The sequence below is a fragment of the Salvia miltiorrhiza genome, chromosome 8 (genome assembly GCF_028751815.1).
Source record: "Salvia miltiorrhiza cultivar Shanhuang (shh) chromosome 8, IMPLAD_Smil_shh, whole genome shotgun sequence".
Classification (NCBI taxonomy): Eukaryota; Viridiplantae; Streptophyta; class Magnoliopsida; order Lamiales; family Lamiaceae; genus Salvia; species Salvia miltiorrhiza.
This window is the reverse complement of record NC_080394.1, coordinates 20429528-20435812: the sequence shown is the minus strand read 5'-3', so window position 1 is coordinate 20435812 and position 6285 is coordinate 20429528.

The window sequence follows — 6285 nt, the reverse complement described above, 5'->3', positions numbered from 1 at the left end:
ACATGAGTTATATATTTTCTTTAAACAAAAAAGTACTAAAATGAGAAAGAATACAATTACTATAATAAATAGATTTACAATGAACCCTCTACTATGCACAATTATATTTATATGATATATAATCATAATTTATCATTTTGGTGATTTCATTTTAAAAGGTTTTCTATGATGAATTGTTAATATATAGGGGTGGGTTATTATAACATGAATTGTATTTATAGTGAAATTTATTATATTTTAAAAAAACATCGCTCTCACTATAATTCGAACTCATGTGCTACATTCATCAATTAAAATGTTGCATCCACTATAGATCATCATGATCGAAGGGTTGAAAATGATTCTCGATTTTTATTTTAAATATATATATATATATATATATATATAGTTTTTTTATATAAATTTACAATATTAAATAAAGAAATTTAAAGGTCGCACCACAAGGGATTTGAACCCAAGACCTTTGGCCTTAAACATTAACCCCTTACCGCTTGACCAACACACACACACACACACACACACACTATATATATATATATATATGGAGAGGTTCAAGAAAGAACCATAAATAAAAAAAAAAGAACGGAGAACCATTTTGAGCTATTCGATCATCAAGATCAACGGTAGATGCATCATCTTGGTGGATGAATATAGAACTTGGGTTCGAATCATAAAAGGAGCATTTTTTTTAAATTTTTTAGTGCATTAATTTTTACAGTGAATGCATTAGATTTGTTGGTTCTCCCGTTCTCACAAATAATGTAGTTCTCTCTAAAACCACACCCTATATATATATATATATATATATATATAGATATATATATATATATATAGAGAGAGAGAGAGAGTTGAATTTCAGTAATTGTGTCATTAGGTAATATGTAGTACCAAATTTGGACCACAAATTATGTACATGTGGGGCACTAAGAATGCGACACATGGCAAATGGCTTCCAAGAGAAAATACACGCATGAGTAAAATAATAATAAAATTTTGAATATTAAAAATAATAATAATTTTAATTCTTTTGAATCAGATTTTTAATGCATAAAATGCACGTATATAAATGATAACACTCACGCTTTCATGGTTTTTAATGTTCATATGATGTCAATTTTATAGGAAATTAATTGAGCGTTGAATGATTGTTTTGTGCTTAAATTGCTTTATCTTGATAAATATGATACTTGCTTCAACTTTGATGAATTTTACAGAAAAATGGAGTCTGAATTTGGATGAGTGGTCTTAATGAAAGTTGTAGTTCGTCTCAATACGAGTTCGTACGAGAAAGATATGGCCAGAACAAGAAAGTCGCGGGCAGTAGTGAATAGTGTCCGACGGGAATTTTCGAATTTTTGAAATTTTTAGATTTTATCAGTATTTTCGAGTTCTACACTATATTTATCTCATGTGCCTATTTATAGGTCCTTTCCCTGACCTATTAGACATATCTCTTCACCTCTTTTCTCTATCTTTTCAGTTTTAGACTTAGAATTTTATTGTTTTCATAGATTAACTTTATTTTCCTGCAAGATTCAAGCTGTCATTCAACTTTATTCCGGGTTTTATCTATTTTATTTATTTCTATTGCTTTCTTTTATTTATGCTTTTGATTTATTTCGCTATTTCTAGCTAGTTCCTTTATCTAAACCTAAGGTTTGTACACAGTTGATTAAATATGTGTGCTTGATTTATTGATATCAATTTGCCCTCTAGTTTGTGATTCATAATTTCTGGTGCTCGTTTTCTTGTGAATTATCTAGCCAATAATTTACATGTCTAGCTGTTCAGTTTGAGTCTTGAATGCGATAATTATTCAGCCGATTCAGGAATGCATGATATAGTGTTAGCCTTGAGTCTTGAATGCGACAGCCGACAGGTAAAGCTATAGAAATCTATTCTTTGTGTGCTATTTGGAGTTAATTTATTCCTTGGAGTCTTGAATGCGAAAAGAGATTAATTAATCTACGTTCATAGGTGTTCGTTAGAGAAGCTTGTGAATAATATAGTGATCTTTCATCAGGACTAGATTAAATTGGTAATTGAATCAATAGGTTGAATATATGTGTTTGATTAACAACAGTACATCCCTAGGGTCAGAGTCTTTTATATTTGAGTTATCTATTTAATTTTTATTTGCTTTTGTTTGCAATTTAGTTTTAATTAAAACTTCTTCCTTTATCGTTTACCTGAATATTGTTAGAGTTTTATTATGATTACTTAGAGTGGTTTCGTTTGTCAGTCCATGTGGATACGATACTCGATTACTGTTTATGTGCTACAATAATACTGTGTTAGTTGCAGTTTTTGTTGCTATAAAAATAGTGATCAATTCTTTGGCGCCGTTATCGGGGACTGTTTAGAATTCACTTTAATATTTCTGATTGGACTTAGGCATTATTTCAGGCGTTTTCTGTTTTATTTTTTTTTCTTTTAGTTTTAGTTTTATGTTTCTAATTTTCGTTTGTTGTCCCAGTTGTGCATGCATACAAGATCCAAAGGAAATGAGCATCTAGTGTCTTTGAATTTGGAGATTGAAAAACAACTCAAGAGGGATAACCGCGAGAAGAAGAAGTAAGCTATGGCCGAGAACAGTGATATATACCTTTGATCATGTAGCTACGATGCGTATGATTGCAGAACTACAGAGGCAACTGGATGAGGAAAGACAAATAGCAAAGGCCAACAGACGTGCACAACCTCCTCCACCACCTTCACTACTCGATTACATGTACCAATCTCAAGTTGGACAATTTGATGGAGGTGGATGCGGGTCAGCTATGCAGGCAAACACTTTTGAGTTGAAGCCGAGGTTGATTGAGGAGATGGCCTCCAACAGCTACCAATTGCCACATGATCGGAGCTCCACAAGGATGATTGCAACTGTCAATGAGCCTAAGAAGATGTCACTTGAAGAGATGATGCAACAGTTGTTGGTGCAGATGACCAGTTTCGAGACTACTATTGACAACAAGATTGCCAGTATAGAGACGACTGTGGGTGCCAAGATTGCCAATCTTGAGAATAGTATGGGTGCTAGGATGGTCAGTCTTGAGAATGGTATGGCTAACATGGGGAACAATGTTTTCAGCACTGTCCAAGCAAGTGCAGATTTTGGAGACACAAGTTAGCCAAATGGCTAGCCATGCAGTTGCGCAGAACAGGCTTGGACATACCGAAGGCAAGCAGAATGACCAATGTAATGCGATTTTTGATGGATTATAAAGATGTCCGAGTAAAAATCACTAATTAAATAAGAACATAAAATTATTTTTAGCTGCTTGAATTTGATTATTAAGAACTACGATTGATGCATCATCTTATTAGATAAATGCATCACTTGAATTCGAATTTTGGAGGGAGCAACTTTTTTTTAGTGCAATAATTTTAACAAAGAATGCATTAGTTTTTACAGTAAATGAATTATAATAGTTCTCAAGTTCTCACGAAAATATTTTAAAATCAGCTTTTATTTTTATTCATCCCTTAATATATATATATATATATATGTATGTATATATATATATATTTTGTTTTAAAATTGTAGATTATGTTAGAAGAGTACATAGTTACATATAGAGTACAGACACTTTAGTGTAGGCCCACAGAACATACATAATTACATATAGAATATACACTACTTTAGTGTAGGCCCAGAGGAGGTATTATATATGTCTTCTCTTTGTGCCTTTGTGGACCGTACAGTTAATTCGATTTACTATATTTAAGTTCATGTTTTAAGCATTCTTGTAAAATTCTTCTTTGGTTATCAAATTGTAAATCTTCTATATCAGTCAAATTAATTTAAAATATATAGTCTGAATTAAAAGTTAAACTAACATGATTAAGAGGGTGTTTGACTAAGCTTTATAAGATGTAATTTTTAAGAGCTTATAAGTGGTCAAAGTGTTTAGATAATTGAGCTTATAAGCTAGAGAGAGATTTTTTTTTGCTAGAGAGAGAATTTTTTTTAGAAAGAGATCATCGAAGAAAAATGAACTTAAATGATATATGATGGAAATAATAAATTATAGTTGAAAAATATTTGTAAAAATATTGTTGCATATGAGATTATAAAAAAAATAAGTTGGGGTAGGGAACTTATTTTTTGGAGAGCTTATAAGCTCTTGGAGCTTATTTTTGGAGCTTATAAGCTGTTGAGGATCTTATTTTACCAAACACTTTGAAGGAGCTTATAAGCTCTTAAACAACTTATAAGCTATTTTGAGGAGCTTATAAGCTCAGCCAAACACCATCTAAATCACCCGTTATCAGCTTTTCGAAGAATGTGAATGTCGATGGGAAGTAGATTCGGAGCTCAGCGTTGTGTAAGTCGGGGCTAAATTATGGGCCTTAGTAATTATATTTTTAATGAAAACGTATGAACATTATGTGCATCTATATTTACCGTTGACAAGGCTGATTTTAATAATGAAAGTGTTGGAGAAGGCAATTTGACGTGGCACCCGAAATTTGGATCCTTTCACGATCCTGAAGCTTCACCATTGACGGATACTTCATAGAAGGCATGTGTTCTCAACTTGACAGGCCTGAAACGGAAAATCATAAAATAGCAAATTCTTGTTGTGAATTTTAGAATACACAAAAACCTTCTATGCAATCCATTATTCAATTTATGTGAATTTGAGAATTCATCATGAGAGATCGTGCTGGATTGAAATCGGCTATTTGGAGAATTTAAGAGCTCCTACCTCATTTATTCGTGATTTTCTCATATCAGATTTTTAACATTCCCTTAATTTCATAAGTTTTCGCAAATTACAGTTTAATGATTCACCAAATTTCAATTGAGAAAAAATATCATAAAACTGGAAGCAATATAATGACAAAATGAGTAATCACAGTTCCATATCTATAAAATGGACTATTTATGGAAAAATTTACAATTATAGACTTCCTTGAATTAAATTATTAAAATCATTGAAGTCCAATTTATACTTGACAGAAATTTTACTAATTATGTGTAGTTTTTAGGAAAATATTTAAGAAGAAAAACTGTTAAAAGTTTAAATGTATGATTTCGTGAAATATATATCAAACTTTACAGTTTACGTAGTCAAAATTCCTGCCTACGGAAAATTAAGATTATAACATATTGTTCAGAAGTTCTGAATATCTCTCAAACTATTGAACAAATTAATTATAATATAAACTAATTAAAATAGGCGCGTATGATTGTTTAATGATAATAGAGTTAATATCCAAAATCAAAGATTTCACGTACGAATCCACTGTCGTCCATAATCTTAATTTTACTCGTCTGTCGTGCAAAAAAGGGGAATATTTGAAATGTGTTCACAGTATGAATATCACTTATCGTTACTCTCACGTTAATTAATTGTAACTAAAAACATTAATTGAGATTAGCCTAATTAAGTATGAAATATTGTTTATATAAAATTCAGTATGATTCTTATATTTGAATTCAAAATCTTATTTGGTATAAAAATAATTTGATTTTGAAAATCAAATTCATGTTGAACAACTCACGACAGAAAGCAATCAGATTCATTAGTTTTTCCCCAATCAAGTTTGAATATTCTTGTAATATGTTGTTAAAAGTTTTGAAATTCATATTTTAAAATTTATAACCATACTAATATTGCTGATTCTTTTTATAAATAAACTCAACTCGATATTTCGTACTTAGGTATGAAATTATTTGCAAAATTCAACTTTAGATGAATGATATCCTCTAGTAGAAACTTTTCATATGTTCCTGCAATACATGTAGGAAGCCTTTCGAAATATAATACCAAATATATGATTCTTTATATATTCTTATTAATATATTATATCTTTCAATATAATTTAACAGAATCTTTTTTATTTTATGAATCAAACTTACAAAAGAATTAAACTATAAAAATTATGTGTATATATGGTTGCGTTCCGGTAATTGATGACCGGCCATGTTGGGAATCCATCACAAGAGAGCAAAACTTTAGGCAGTAATGTTAGTTAAAGTGCAATATATTATTGCGAGTCATAATCCATATCAATTAATCTATTTTGAGGTAAATAAGTGCAAAGTCCAATGCCGACTTATCTCCTCAATCACTAAATTTGCAAAAATGTTGACTTAAGTTTACTTGAGAGTAAACGTGTTGAGAAGTCAAATCTTCATTTATCGTACGATACACAAAGTTAGTCGACTGTATTTATTTATGAATAATGATAAATGCACATAATATGTGCGTACATAATACCCTTGAAATTTTATTACCTAATATAAATTATTATCATGACTAAATTATCCTTAAT